The sequence below is a fragment of the Pseudophryne corroboree genome, chromosome 2 (genome assembly GCF_028390025.1).
Source record: "Pseudophryne corroboree isolate aPseCor3 chromosome 2, aPseCor3.hap2, whole genome shotgun sequence".
Classification (NCBI taxonomy): domain Eukaryota; kingdom Metazoa; phylum Chordata; class Amphibia; order Anura; family Myobatrachidae; genus Pseudophryne; species Pseudophryne corroboree.
The window spans coordinates 825096315-825113403 of NC_086445.1; the positions used below are offsets into that span (position 1 = coordinate 825096315).

Below are 17089 nucleotides of genomic sequence, written 5' to 3' on the forward strand. Positions count from 1 at the left end.
CGCTGATGCGCTGTCTTCAAGCCGGGTTTCCTCAATCATAAGTACCTAAGCAGGTACTCTGTTAAAACCGTCCAGCAAATAGGACCAGAATGAGAAAGTCTTGCGAATAATTTGTATAGTGCAATATAGCAGCTGGTTGCCGTTACCAAGAAGATCATTCAGCAATGATCATCTATACAAACAGAGACAGGTAAGGCACTCCATATAACCAGATAAATCGCCGGTGCCGACGTAGATTCAACATAGATAAATCAAAGCAAGGACGTGGCACTCGTGCATAACAAAATCACATAGTCATATGTGGTTAGTAACGTTTCAGTGGACTCGCCACTGTCGTCAGACTTTATTGAAAAAAGAGATAAAACATACCTATTTAAACCACCCGCGTGAACTCCCTCAGCTGATCCACGCCCGAACATCCGGGCGGGAGGAAATGAGGTCATAGTGCTGATTAACAAATTAAGTGCATGAAACCATCACCATGGAAACCAGCAGGGAAGCGTCACAAGCGCTATATAGTAAATGAAACAGTAGCAATGTATGATTGATGCAGTGAAGCAATAAACATATCAGAAGAGCACAATGTATCATTAGTACAATGAAGTATCTTTAGTAAAGAAACATCTACGGCACTACATTAGATGCAATATAATATTTAAAACTGAAATATCTGTATAAATCAATACTATAAATCAATACTAATGCCATAAAAGCGCTACAATATATACAAATATATATGTATGTATGTGAAGTACGCCAATTTACCTTACAAAATTAAACAATTAATTGATAATGCATAAAAGCAGAATTATATAGGCAAGGTTTTAGAAGGGAGAGATTTAAAGAAAACAGGCATATGATAGATGTTCGTTGAGACCTCTTGGATATATTACATCAAGTTTAGATATCCATCTTGCTTCAAGTCGTAGCAATTTGGAACTGCGGTCCCCACCTCTAATGTCATTAGGAACATGATCGATCATCCTATAGCGGAGACTGCTAATAGGATGTTTACAAACTGCAAAGTGTCTTGCAACGGGTTGGTCACTACTCCCCGTTTGCAGAGCATTCCTAATAGCTGAACGGTGCCCTGTCATTCTTTCCTTGAATTTCCTATCTGATTTCCCAATATAACTCAGCCCACAGGGGCATATAATCTGATATACAGTATGTGTAGAATTGCATGTAAGCCTGTATTTGATCATGATTTTTTTACCGGTATGAGGGTGATTAAAAGAATCACCAACCATTGCATTATCAATTAATTGTTTAATTTTGTAAGGTAAATTGGCGTACTTCACATACATACATATATATTTGTATATATTGTAGCGCTTTTATGGCATTAGTATTGATTTATAGTATTGATTTATACAGATATTTCAGTTTTAAATATTATATTGCATCTAATGTAGTGCCGTAGATGTTTCTTTACTAAAGATACTTCATTGTACTAATGATACATTGTGCTCTTCTGATATGTTTATTGCTTCACTGCATCAATCATACATTGCTACTGTTTCATTTACTATATAGCGCTTGTGACGCTTCCCTGCTGGTTTCCATGGTGATGGTTTCATGCACTTAATTTGTTAATCAGCACTATGACCTCATTTCCTCCCGCCCGGATGTTCGGGCGTGGATCAGCTGAGGGAGTTCACGCGGGTGGTTTAAATAGGTATGTTTTATCTCTTTTTTCAATAAAGTCTGACGACAGTGGCGAGTCCACTGAAACGTTACTAACCACATATGACTATGTGATTTTGTTATGCACGAGTGCCACGTCCTTGCTTTGATTTATCTATGTTGAATCTACGTCGGCACCGGCGATTTATCTGGTTATATGGAGTGCCTTACCTGTCTCTGTTTATATATATGTATATATATATGTGTGTGAAAAAATAGAGAAAAGGGCGCCTTCTAGTGTCTGAATAAATATATATAGTGTATACCCAATGTGAATAGAAAATGGACACTACTTATCTGGAGCATATATTTTCCTTCGGTCGCGAGACCAATATTGGCACATAAAAGAGATAAAGGAAATATAACATAGCGCGTACCGTTTTCATACCATTATTCAGCAAAAAGACAGTTGTATATAAAAAACCTTACAGGGATGGACAAATCCCATAATTTAAAATCCACAGCCAGGGATAATTAAAAGGTTTTTACAAATTTTAATACAACACATAAAAACAAGTGGTAGAAGTGTGAGCGTACAAGATATAAAATTCAATCAGGCTTATCTGTCCACATGGAAAAACTGGTACGTCAAAACTTTTCATAAAAATCCGTAGGAATAGTAACAATGCAAACGTACAAGAAATAAATATAGAAAAGGCTTATCTGTCCATATAGGAGGTTCAGGTACAGCAGTTCCAACGCGTTTCGTCAATAATCAGACTTCATCCCCCCCGAACTTCACCCTTTTTACACGGGTCTGAGGCATACTCGGATTCTCCCGTATGGCTTGGTTAACCCGAGCGCGCCCGAACGTCATCATCCCGCTGTCGGATTCTCGCGAGATTCGGATTCTATATAAGCAGCCGCGCGTCGCCACCATCTGGCATCCTCTCCGTTATTGTTGAACTTGATTGTGCACTATTGCTTAATTGTGGGGAGGGCTGGGGAGCAGCTGTATAATATAGGAGGAGTACAGTGCAGAGTTTTGCTGATCAGTGACCACCAGTTATCCGTTCTCTGCCTGAAAAAACGCTCCATATCTGTGCTCAGTGTGCTGCATATATCTGTGCTCACACTGCTTAATTGTGGGGACTGGGGAGCAGCTGTATTATATAGCAGGAGCACAGTGCAGAGTTTTGCTGACAGTGAACACCAGTATACGTTGTCTGCCTGAAAAACACTCCATATCTGTGCTCAGTGTGCTGCTTTATTGTGGGGACTGGGGACCACCAGTATAATATTATATAGGAGGAGTACAGTGTAGAGTTTTGCTGACCAGTGACCACCAGTATATAATATATAGCATTACGGTACAGTAGGCCACTGCTGTACCTACCTCTGTGTCGTCATTAAGTATACTATCCATCTAGATTCTATACCTGTGGTGCATTTCAGTTGTGCAGTTTGCTGACACAGTGACCACCAGTATATATAGCAGTACGGTACAGAAGGCCACTGCTGTACCTACCTCTGTGTCATCATTAAGTATACTATCCATCTACATTCTATACCTGTGGTGCATTTTAGTTTTGCAGTATGCTGACACAGTGACCACCAGTACACTATATATAGCAGTATGGTACGGAAGGCCACTACTGTACCTACCTCTGTGTCGTCATTAAGTATACTATCCATCTACATTCTATACCTGTGGTGCATTTTAGTTTTGCAGTTTGCTGACACAGTGACCACCAGTATACTATATATAGCAGTACGGTACGGAATGCCACTGCTGTACCTACCTCTGTGTCGTCATTAAGTATACTATCCATCTACATTCTATACCTGTGGTGCATTTTAGTTTTGCAGTTTGCTGACACAGTGACCACCAGTATACTATATATAGCAGTACGGAAGGCCACTGCTGTGCCTACCTTTGTGTCGTCATTAAGTATACTATCCATCTACATTCTATACCTGTGGTGCATTTTAGTTTTGCAGTTTGCTGACACAGTGACCACCAGTATACTATATATAGCAGTACGGTACGGAAGGCCACTGCTGTACCTACCTCTGTGTCGTCATTAAGTATACTATCCATCTACATTCTATACCTGTGGTGCATTTTAGTTTTGCAGTTTGCTGACACAGTGACCACCAGTATACTATATATAGCAGTACGGTACGGAAGGCCACTGCTGTACCTACCTCTGTGTCGTCATTAAGTATACTATCCATCTACATTCTATACCTGTGGTGCATTTTAGTTTTGCAGTTTGCTGACACAGTGACCACCAGTATACTAAACATAGCAGTACGGAAGGCCACTGCTGTACCTACCTCTGTGTTGTCATTAAGTATACTATCCATCTACATTCTATACCTGTGGTGCATTTTAGTTTTGCAGTTTGCTGACACAGTGACCACCAGTATACTATATATAGCAGTACGGTACGGAAGGCCACTGCTGTTCCTACCTCTGTGTCATCATTAAGTATACTATCCATCTACATTCTATACCTGTGGTACATTTTAGTTTTGCAGTTTGCTGACACAGTGACCACCAGTATACTATATATAGCAGTACGGAAGGCCACTGCTGTACCTACCTCTGTGTCGTCATTAACTATACTATCCATCTACATTCTATACCTGTGGTGCATTTTAGTTTTGCAGTTTGCTGACACAGTGACCTCCAGTATACTATATATAGCAGTACGGTACGTAAGGCCACTGCTGTACCTACCTCTGTGTCATCATTAAGTATACTATCCATCTACATTCTATACCTGTGGTGCATTTTAGTTTTGCAGTTTGCTGACACAGTGACCACCAGTATACTATATATAGCAGTACGGAAGGCCACTGCTGTACCTACCTCTGTGTCATCATTAAGTATACTATCCATCTACATTCTATACCTGTGGTGCATTTTAGTTTTGCAGTTTGCTGACACAGTGACCACCAGTATAGCAGTACGGTATATAGCAGTACGGTACGGAAGGCCACTGCTGTACCTACCTCTGTGTTGTCATTAAGTATACTATCCATCTACATTCTATACCTTTGGTGCATTTTAGTTTTGCAGTTTGCTGACACAGTGACCACCAGTATACTATACATAGCAGTACGGTACGGAAGGCCACTGCTGTACCTACCTCTGTGTCGTCATTAAGTATACTATCCATCTACATTCTATACCTGTGGTGCATTTTAGTTTTGCAGATTGCTGACAGTGACCACCAGTATGTATAGCAGTACGGTACGGGAGGCCACTGCTCTACCTACCTCTGTGTCGTCAAGTATACTATCCATCCATACCTGTGGTGCATTTCAGTTGTGCGCAGTATATATAGTTTTAGGCCATTGCTATTGATAGTTAATGGCATATAATTCCACACATTAAAAAATGGAGAACAAAAATGTGGAGGTTAAAATAGGGAAAGATCAAGATCCACTTCCACCTCGTGCTGAAGCTGCTGCCACTAGTCATGGCCGAGACGATGAAATGCCATCAACGTCGTCTGCCAATGCCGATGCCCAATGTCATAGTAGAGAGTATGTAAAATCCAAAAAACAAAAGTTCAGTAAAATGACCCAAAAATCAAAATTAAAAGCGTCTGAGGAGAAGCGTAAACTTGCCAACATGCCATTTACGACACGGAGTGGCAAGGAACGGCTGAGGCCCTGGCCTATGTTCATGGCTAGTGGTTCAGCTTCACATGAGGATGGAAGCACTCATCCTCTCGCTAGAAAAATGAAAAGACTTAAGCTGGCAAAAGTAGAGCAAAGAACTGTGCGTTCTTCTAAATCACAAATACCCAAGGAGAGTCCAATTGTGTCGGTTGCGATGCCTGACCTTCCCAACACTGGACGGGAAGAGCTTGCGCCTTCCACCATTTGCACGCCCCCTGCAAGTGCTGGAAGGAGCACCCGCAGTCAAGTTCCTGATAGTCAAATTGAAGATGTCACTGTTGAAGTACACCAGGATGAGGATATGGGTGTTGCTGGCGCTGGGGAGGAAATTGACAAGGAGGATTCTGATGGTGAGTGAGGTGGTTTGTTTAAGTCAGGCACCCGGGGAGACACCTGTTGTCCATAGGACGAATATGGCCATTGACATGCCTGGTCAAAATACAAAAAAAATCAGCTCTTCGGTGTGGAATTATTTCAACACAAATGCGGACAACAGGTGTCAAGCCGTGTGTTGCCTTTGTCAAGCTGTAATAAGTAGGGGTAAGGACGTTAACCACCTCGGAACATCCTCCCTTATACGTCATCTGCAGCGCATTCATCATAAGTCAGTGACAAGTTCAAAAACTTTGGGTGACAGCGGAAGCAGTCCACTGACCACTAAATCCCTTCCTCTTGTAACCAAGCTCCTGCAAACCACACCACCAACTCCCTCAGTGTCAATTTCCTCCTTACACAGGAAAGCCAATAGTCCTGCAGGCCATGTCACTGGCAAGTATGATGAGTCCTCTCCTGCCTGGGATTCCTCCGATGCATCCTTGAGTGTAATGACTACTGCTGCTGGCGCTGCTGTTGTAGCTGCTGGGAGTCGATCGTCATCCCAGAGGGGAAGTCGGAAGACCACTTGTACTACTTCCAGTAAGCAATTGACTGTCCAACAGTCCTTTGCGAGGAAGTTGAAATATCACAGCAGTCATCCTGCTGCAAAGCAGATAACTCAGGCCTTGGCAGCCTGGGCGGTGAGAAACGTGGTTCCGGTATCCACCGTTAATTCAGAGGCAACTAGAGACTTGATTGAGGTACTGTGTCCCCGGTACCAAATACCATCTAGGTTCCATTTCTCTAGGCAGGCGATACCGAAAATGTACACAGACCTCAGAAATAGACTCACCAGTGTCCTAAAAAATGCAGTTGTACCCAATGTCCACTTAACCACAGACATGTGGACAAGTGGAGCAGGGCAGACTCAGGACTATATGACTGTGACAGCCCACTGGGTAGATGTATTGCCTCCCGCAGCAAGAACAGCAGCAGCGGCACCAGTAGCAGCATCTCGCAAACGCCAAGTCGTTCCTAGGCAGGCTACGCTTTGTATCACCGCTTTCCAGAATACGCACACAGCTGACAACCTCTTACGGAAACTGAGGAAGATCATCGCAGAATGGCTTACCCCAAATGGACTCTCCTGGGGATTTGTGACATCGGACAACGCCACCAATATTGTGCGTGCATTACATCTGGGCAAATTCCAGCACGTCCCATGTTTTGCACATACCTTGAATTTGGTGGTGCAGAATTATTTAAAAAACGACAGGGGCGTGCAAGAGATGCTGTCGGTGGCCCGAAGAATTGCGGGCCACTTTCGGAATTCAGCCACCGCGTACAGAAGACTGGAGCACCACCAAACAATCCTGAACCTTCCCTGCCATCATCTGAAGCAAGAGGTGGTAACGAGGTGGAATTCAACCCTCTATATGCTTCAGAGGATGGAGGAGCAGCAAAAGGCCATTCAAGCCTGTACATCTGGCCACGATATAGGCAAAGGAGGGGGAATGCACCTGACTCAAGCGCAGTGGAGAATGATTTCAACGTTGTGCAAGGTTCTGCAACCCTTTGAACTTGCCACACGTGAAGTCAGTTCAGACACTGCCAGCCTGAGTCAGGTCATTCCCCTCATCAGGCTTTTGCAGAAGAAGCGGGAGACATTGAAGGAGGAGCTAAAACAAAGCGATTCCGCTAGGCATGTGGGACTTGTGGATGGAGCCCTTAATTCGCTTAACCAGGATTCACGGGTGGTCAATCTGTTGAAATCAGAGCACTACATTTTGGCCACCGTGCTCGATACTAGATTTAAAACCTATGTTGTATCTCTCTTTCCGGCAGACACAAGTCTGCAGAGGTTCAAAGACCTGCTGGTGAGAAAATTGTCAAGTCAAGCGGAACGTGACCCATCAACATCTCCTCCTTCACATTCTCCCGCAACTGGGGGTGCGAGGAAAAGGCTAAGAATTCCGAGCCCACCCGCTGGCGGTGATGCAGGGCAGTCTGGAGCGAGTGCTGACATCTGGTCCGGACTGAAGGACCTGCCAACGATTACTGACATGTCGTCTACTGTCACTTCATATGATTCTCTCACCATTGAAAGAATGGTGGAGGATTATATGAGTGACCGCATCCAAGTAGGCACGTCAGACAGTCCGTACGTATACTGGCAGGAAAAAGAGGCAATTTGGAGGCCCTTGCACAAACTGGCTTTATTCTACCTAAATTGCCCTCCCTCCAGTGTGTACTCCGAAAGAGTGTTTAGTGCAGCCGCTCACCTTGTCAGCAATCAGCGTACGAGGTTACTTCCAGAAAATCTGGAGAAGATGATGTTCATCAAAAAGGAATTATAATCAATTTCTCTGTGGAGACATTCACCAGCAGCAATTGCCTCCACAAAGTACACAGGGACCTGAGATGGTGGATTCCAGTGGGGACGAATTAATAATCTGTGAGGAGGGGGATGTACACAGTGAAAGGGGTGAGGAATCGGAAGATGATGATGAGGTGGACATCTTGCCTCTGTAGAGCCAGTTTGTGCAAGGAGAGATTGATTGCTTCTTTTTTTGGTGGGGGTCCAAACCAACCCGTCATTTCAGTCACAGTCGTGTGGCAGACCCTGTCGCTGAAATGATGGGTTCGTTAAAGTGTGCATGTCCTGTTTATACAACATAAGGGTGGGTGGGAGGGCCCAAGGACAATTCCATCTTGCACCTCTTTTTTCTTTCATTTTTCTTTGCATCATGTGCTGTTTGGGGACAATTTTTTTGAAGTGCCATCCTGCCTGACACTGCAGTGCCACTCCTAGATGGGCCAGGTGTTTGTGTCGGCCACTTGTGTCGCTTAGCTTAGCCATCCAGTGACCTTGGTGCAAATTTTAGGACTAAAAATAATATTGTGAGGTGTGAGGTGTTCAGAATAGACTGGAAATGAGTGGAAATTATGGTTATTGAGGTTAATAAAACTATGGGATCAAAATGACCCCCAAATTATATGATTTAAGCTGTATTTTAGGGTTTTTTGTAAAAAACACCCGAATCCAAAACACACCCGAATCCGACAAAAAACTTTCGGTGAGGTTTTGCCAAAACGCGTCCGAATCCAAAACACGGCCGCGGAACCAAATCCAAAACCAAAACACAAAACCCGAAAAATGTCCGGAGCACATCACTAGCAATTCCTAGTGTCACCTTGGCGCCTCTGCATCTATTGTTGTTTTATATATATATATATATATATATTATATATATATAAATATATATATATTTGGTGCTAAACCCCATTGTACTATAGTATTATTTTTCTGTGACACTGTCGGTCAGACCACAGTGTACTATCATATACCTATTGTGATACTGTAGGTGCTCAGTGCTCAGCTGTACTTTAACGTTGTGCCTGACATGGTTACATCAGATGCAACCGCGCCTGCAAGTGCTCTATCTGACATGGTCGCACAGGATGCAACCAGTCAGATAAACAGTGCTAGCAGCGTCATGGAAGGGAAACTTCCCTCAGCTGCTGCTGTCAGAGAGACCAGAAGGTCCCTCTGCCTCCCTGCACTCTCCCCCACTGATTGCCGTGCTGCCGATCACTGCTGATCAGTCTGCACGGCATGATCCCCCACTTCCAGCAGCTGCAGACAATGGCTGGTAAGTTTAAACCAACCCCCCCAAGCCACCCTCAGCCACCCCCTGTTGACCTGGCAGCTGTCCGGGGTGTAAAAACTAAAGTCACGATGGTCGCAAAGTTACCTATGTTCAGATGGTCATGATGTTCCTGATAGATGTTCCGATGTTTGAAAAATATATTATTATTATTTTAAATAAAAAAATGTATATATATTTTTTCTTTTTTTTAACTAAAATCATTTTGCATAGGGTTAAATTCATATTCTTCACCTAATTCATTCATAAAAAAAACACAGACAATTTCTGAGCAGTTTTTGGTGAAAAAAATTGTCAGTTAAGTGGTTATGGGGTGCTGTACATATTGAGATACTGTGACATTGATGATGATGATGAGGATGTTGATGCCGAGGATGTTGCATGTGTAAATCAGGCACCAATGGAAACAGTTGTTACCCATGATTTGAAAAAGTCCACTGTCATGCCAGGGCAAAAGAAAAAAAAAGCCACCTCTTATGTGTGGTATTATTTCTTCCCAAATCCAGACAAGAACTGTCAAGCCATCTGTACCATTTGTAAAGCAATAGTAAGCAGAGGTAGGGACCTTAACCATCTAGGAACCTCCTCCCTGTTATGTCACTTTAGCGCATTCATCCAAAGATTTTTACTAAATTCAGAAACTTCGGCTAAACGCTATCAATCAGTCCAGCATCACCTAGCTCCCTTTTGTTAGATCCAAGTGCCTGCAATCTCCACCACCAACACATTCATCATCAACATCCTCAATCATGAACAGAAGCAGTCCTGCATCCAATTTCATAAGCAAGACTGACTCCTCTCCTATCAGGGATTCCTCAGAAGGATCCTTGAGTGCTATGTCTGTTGCAGCTGCTGTGAGTGGATCTTCATCCCAGAACGGGACCAGGAAGACGGCTTGTAGTAGTTTAACAAAACAATTGACTGTTAAACAATCATTTTCATTGAGGAACAAATATGACAGCAGTTACCCAGTTGCACAGCGGATTACTGGTGCCATAACAGCTATGCTGGTATTAGATGTACATCCAGTATCTGTCATTAATGCAGTGGGTTTTAGACAGTTAATTGAGGTCCTGTGTCTCTGCTACCAAATCCCATCTAGATTCCACTTTACTAAAAAAGCAATTCCCAGTTCCAGTATAAAGACATTTAAAGAAACATACCAGTGTCCTCGGAAATGCTGTTGTACCAACTGTCCACTTAAGCACAGATATGTGGACAAGCAGGACAGGGCAAAACAAAGATACATAACTGTGACAGCCCACTGGGTAGGTGTATTGCCTTCAGCAGCAGAAACAGCAGCAGCATCTAACAAATGCCAGCTCATTCAGAGGCAGGCTACTCTGTGCATTACTAAGAGGCATACTGCTGACAAACTCTTAGTAAAACTCACGGAAAACATTGCAAAATACTTACCCACACTTGGACTCTCCTCAGGATTTGTGATATATACAACAGAAGGGTGGTGGGTGGTCCCAATGTCAATTTCATCTTGCACCACTTTCATTTTAATGATGGGCTGTTTGTGAATTTTGAAATATTTTGCACTGCAGCTCTGTTGTGCAGCTATTTATTCTCTTGGCTTCGAAAACCTTGTCAGGAATCCTTGCCTATTAAGATTGTATTATTTTTTGGTTAGTAAAAATGTGTTGCAAATTAGTAATAGTTGGATTAGTGCAATAACCAATAAAATTGTTTGTCTATGCAATAAAGACTTTCACCACTGCCCCAATGATAAATTAAATTATGTAGAATCAAACAAATGAAATGAAATTACTAATCAATCCTTCCTTCCACTACATACATACTCTACATCCCTTGGGCCCCTGATCTAGTTATTGATTAATATGTATGCCAGACTATTTTTGATGATTTTGATTTCACATGATGTGGGCCTTTTTTTTGTTCCTAGAATATTATGAACCCCAATAACATTAATTTCCAGGCAATTTTGACTACAGTACAAACAATGAAAAATATATATACAATATATATTTTTAGATGCTGTAATCATCTGTAAAAATTATTTTCAACCTTAATGTAGTATAAGTTCCTGAAAGGCATCTTTGACCTGAAAAAGGGGCCTGTGGTTTTCCTGCGTTGTTTGTCAACAATGGGTGGAGTGCCTTATGTTGCCTCAGCCAGCTTTACGCAAGGTATACAGTATATGTACCATGTAAATAATATGTGTGATTTTGACCAATATACAATTAATTTTTGTATTAATTAAACATATTTACACTTTATTGCAGACATCCTAGCAGGAAGGGAGTGAAATTGTGCCAAGCTCCCTTATAACGAATACAAAACCTGCAAAACCCAATGCTTGGATGATGACGTCTTGCCTCGGTTTGGAATCCGAGTCTGGTGGGAAAAGCCAAGTATGCACATCTCTAGACCTCCCTAATTTCTTTCCTTCCTTCCTTTGATTCCTTTTTCTTTATTTCCTCCTTTCTTCATTCCTTTCCTCCCTTTTTCTTAATTTTCCGGTACAACCAAGGAAGTGCTGTTATGCTAAAGTGGAATTGAGATGAAATTTGTTAGCGGATCCTCAATTAACTGCTAAACATGATGGCCTACTACCCATATTGCCCTCTCCTCCCTCATAAATTTGCTTTGGAATACAAAATAATACAGTGTAATACATTTACTAAATAATCAATCATTCCTTCCTTTACCTGCCTTCCACTACATACAAACTCCAACTCCCTCGGCCCTCTGTCCTAGTTCTTGATAAATTAAAACATAGTTGGTTACTATGGGTTTGTATAGTTGATTAAACTGCCTTAAGTGCCATGTTTGTGCTGCCCACTGCTGTCACTTAGCTCAGTCATACAGCTGCCTTGGTGCAACATTTTGGCTTAAACTGAATGAAACCAATATTGGGTCAATAGATCTAGCTCTGCCTTTAATCACTAGTCTATGGCTGCAGCTATCAGTTACTGGTAATCAGCTGCACTTTACTGAATAGACTGTCCAGTTCATGTAGCTGGCTGCTAATTGAAGTTGTAATTATGTATATTACTTAAGCAGCTGACAGGGTCTAAGCAGCATCCAGTCACTTATGCAATTCAGAAGTTTCTGTATAAACTATAATTTCTACTATAATTGGTAAGCAAAGGGTTAATTGCAGCTGTGATGGGTGCTGTAATGTTGACTTGTGCAGTGTCACTTACTATACTTTCATAGTGATCTGCTCTGCTGTCTAGCTGTACTGCAAAGGACTCTCTGTATCCACTCCACACCAATGTAGCACCGCCGCCTTCACACAGCCACTGGGAGCTGGAGAGACATGAGATGTGGCCATCATGATGACCAGGCTACTGATTCACTGTAAGGGGATGCCGGGATCATGGAGAGCATGTAAGCTTCAAGACAACACTCTCCTCTCTCTATCTCTGTTCCAAAGATGGCTGCTCACTGCTCATCTCAAGGGGAGGAGCTGCATCACCACTCCCCTCTATGTCCTCTCACCTAAGATGCATGCTCCAAATGCCCCCAACTGTCACACTAGCCAGCATCAGCCAGCCTCTTTCTGGAGCTGCATGTGACCTCCAACTGTCACACTTGCCAGTATGAGCCATATTATATCCACCCAAGGCTGTGTATTATTGTAGCACTGGGGTCCATGTGGACACAATGAACTCTACATAGTTGGACTATCACACAAAGGGGTGCCATTGATATGGGGACCAGAGGCTTAGTGGGTCCTAAACCCATGTAATTAAGTTGCATACCAATTTCCCAGATTTGCCTGCTAAGCAATTGTGTCTAATTCATTGCCCAGCCTAAATTGTGTGACATTACAAGGGGGCACTGTACTGTGTTTAAACTGGAGGGAACTGTAATGTGTTATAATCTATTCTGATCATTGTAATATAGAGGGCACTATTATGTTACATAATAAGAACTGGGGCACTTTAATGTGGCAGAATATAAAATGGAGGCACTATATAGTTTGACATAATATGAATTGAGGCACTGTAACATGTATAATTGGAACTGGAGGGCACTCTAAAGTCACTTAGTAGGAAGATATGGCGCTGTAATGAGGTATAATATAAACTGAGTACATTGTATGTCATAATGTCAACGGCAGATACGTGGCAAGTGTGTGCCATAATGTGTGCTAGCAGCTGACAATCTGGCATCATGTAAACAAGGGTAGTACTATGGTTAAAAAAATCTAGGGCAGTATTATGGGGCATAAAATTAATAACTGCTGCGCAGAGTTGTCTCTCAAGAAGTATGGAGTCAGGGGTCCCTTCAATATGCTGCTATGGGGCCCACAAAGTTCTGGATATGCCCCTGCTCTTAGCCTGTACTAGTATATGGTAGACACAGCCCAGAAACTCACAAATACTAAGTATGATTAAAATACAAAATAACAAACCATCCTTTAAATACATTAAAAACAAAATTAATCACTGCACCACTATTAAAATTAAACATATTGCCAAGCCACTTATTTACAGACCACTGAACCTGTTTCCACATCTTTAGGACAGTGCCTAATAGAAACATGATACAAGATAATAGGTTGAGATGCAGTCATATAAGTTACTGGAACATCAAGAGTTCCTCCCCTGTGCATTAATACAGGGATGCAGATACTGTAAAGTTAGCTGACAAGAAACATAAAATTGGCAATATGCCATTCATTACACAAAGTGGCAAGGAAAGGCTGAGGCCTTTGCCTTTGTTTATGACTGGTGGTTCTGCATCTCATAATAATGATGTAAGCCCTCCTTCCTGTAGAAGAGTTAAAAAATGAAACTTGTTCAGGCACAGGAACCAACTGTGTATTCAGAAATATCACCAATCCCGAAGGAGAGTCCAAGTGTGTCTGCAGTTGCAATGTACAAGACTGACCTTTCCAATACTGTACAGGAAGAGGAGGCTTCTTTCACCATTAGCACGCCCTCTGCACGTGTTGGGAAGAGCAGCACCAGTCAAAGTGTTGACAGTGAGATTGAGGATGTCACTGTAGAAGTACACCAGGATGAGGAGGATATTGGTGTAGCTGGCGCTAATGAGAATGTTGACAATGAGGATTTTGATGATGTGGTTTGTTTAAGTAAGGTTCCAGTGGAGACAGTTTTTGCACATGGTATGAAAGAGGCCATTGTCATGCCTGGGCAAAAGACAAAAAATTCTACCTCTTCTGTGTGGAATTATTTCTTCACAAGCCCAGACAATCAATGTCTAGCAATCTGTAGCCTTTGTAAAGCCATTTTAAGTAGAGGAAGGGATCGTAACCACCTAGGAACCGCCTCCCTCTTACTCCACTTTCAGCACATACATCACAAATTGTTGACACATTTATAAACTTCAGTTAAGAATGTAGCCAGTCCAGCGACACCTAGCTCCGTTTTCTCTGTTGGATCCAAGCGCCTGCAATCCCCACCACCTACAGCCTCATCGTCAATTTGCTCCTCAGTCAGGATCAGAAGAAGTCCTGTATCCAATTCCTCCGGAGGATCCTTGAGCACTACTCCTACTGCTGCTGCTGCTGTTGCTGATGGGAGTTGATCTTCATCCCAGAAGAGGACCAGGAAGACTACTTGTAGTTTAACAAAACAATTGACTGTTCAACAATCCTTTGCAAGGAAGATGAAGTATGAAAGCAGTCACCCAGTTGCAAAGCGGATTACTTAGTCCATAATAACTATACTGTTGTTAGATGTGCATCCAGTATCTGCCATTAGTGCAGTAGGATTTAGACAGTTGATTGACGTACTGTGTCCCCGTTAATAAATCCCATCTAGATTACACTTTACGAGACAAGCAATTCCCAGCCTGCACAAGGACATTTTAAAAAAAAAAGTGTTATTAGTGTACTCAAAAATTTCATTGTATCCATTGTCCACTTAGTCAAGTGATGGCAGCACTCAGTTCTGTAGTCACAGCCCTGCTGGTCATGTTTTCTGCATCTATCTATATTGTAGATGTGTAGCATGGACTACCTGCTCATCTATGTGTGTGTGTGTGTGTGTGTGTGTGTGTGTGTATTGTGTCAGTCTGTGTGTGTGCGCCAGTCTCTGTCTCTCTGTGTGTGCCAGTCTCTGTGTATGTGTGCCAGTCTCTGTCTCTGTGCCAGTCTCTGTCTGTGCCAGCCTCTGACACTGCCACTGGGACTGACAGCATCACGCAGAGGTGCAAGCCTCGTAAATCAGCATCCCAGAGTGAAGATGTGCTATTCCTGGAGATATGTCTACGCTGGGATCAGGGGATTCTCCCACATATATCCAATTACCCTGATTATACCGGATGAGTGTCAGATATATTATACACTCTTACCAAATATGTGTGGGGAGCAGGGTGTTTCTTGTATGACTGAGCCCCCCCCCCACACCTCCATATAGGACAGTGAACCTTTTATATGACAGTGGTATTCCTCCTTATATGACTGTGCTTCCATAAGTGGGGGTCGAGGGGTGGGGCCCAAGAGATATCAGTGTATAGGGCCCCATGATTTCTCTTGCCGGCTCTGACTACACCACCACAAAGGAGTGTTAGCATAATTTGAAAAATACAATTCAAACATAAGGGGCACGCTAGGTGCTATGACAGTCTGTGGGTATTACACTAATTTGTTATTATAAATGAGAGATCATACGGTGACGAAACGCATTGGACAAGGCCTCAAGATGACTGGTTCATCACTATCTATGAACACCTTATCCGTGGGCTAAGACGCTGTATCTAACTTGCTGTTACCAGCGTAAGAGACAAGCCGCTGCAAGTTGCTCCGGAGGCAGCGGGGATTTCTTCTACATGCTTATGATTGTATACTTCTGATGTGAATGAGCTTGTTACTTTGAGTAAACAATACTTGATATTTAGACTCACTGAGTGCGCCTTCATTTTTTTCAGTATATATATATATATATATATATATTTCACAAATAATCTATTTGGGGACTCACCTTTTGGAAAAGTTGACCTATAGAAGTACCTAAGAGAAGTTTTGTAAAGGTGCACAGGATGCCTATGACATTCAGCCTTGACTAAATCCTTTTCAGCGGACAGGACAACTGCATGGCCCCATTAATCCCATTGGCATGTTGCCATGCCCCCATAAATTCCAGGCCTCAGTTCTTCCAACAGCCCTGGGAATACACAGTTTATAATATATACAGTATTAATATGCCAATTGAAAATGTATTATGGTGAATGCTGGCAACATATAAATGAAAGATAATAATAATAATAATAATAATAATGTAAGTAGTTTATTTAGTTCCATAAAAGCTTTACCATAAGTTTAGATACTAATGTTCTATTTGTTGGCATGTGATGTGCATTTTCAAAACATCTACTGTACAGTATGTAAATCTTGCAGCAACCGTTCACTTGAAACTATCATAATCCTGTAAAGAGGAATTTGAAGCGTTTTTCAGAGATGAATCTACAGCTGCCCACTTCCTTCTGTTCACACGGTTCATAGATGATTTGTTCATCTTGTGGACAGGAGGTGTGGACCAGTTTAATTTACTTATGCTTTCCATCAATTCCAGGGTTTCTAGCATCAAATATACGTTGCAGACGAGCACTAGCACTTTAAATTACCTGGATGTCCAGGTAACTATTCAAGATGGGGCATTGCATACCAGTCTTTATTGCAAGCCCACAGACAGGAATACTCTTCTCAAGGCCAGTAGCCATCATCCTAAGGCCCTTAAGGAAGGCCTCCCTCGGTCTCAAATGATTAGGGTATCCCGAATTATTAGTGATTGCCTTACCCTGGAGCACGAATTGGATCGCATGGTGTCTAAATTCTT

At 42.4% G+C, this 17089-nt stretch overlaps 1 long non-coding RNA gene across 1 annotated transcript; it reads right to left on the reverse strand.

The window, feature by feature from the left end:
• Positions 1–11519: 11519 nt before the first annotated feature.
• Positions 11520–12837, reverse strand: LOC135051289 (uncharacterized). Its single transcript, XR_010242164.1, has 2 exons — positions 12482–12837; positions 11520–11819 (listed from the first exon to the last, which is right to left on the reverse strand). It is a non-coding gene; the product is annotated as an uncharacterized LOC135051289 (long non-coding RNA).
• Positions 12838–17089: the final 4252 nt, after the last annotated feature.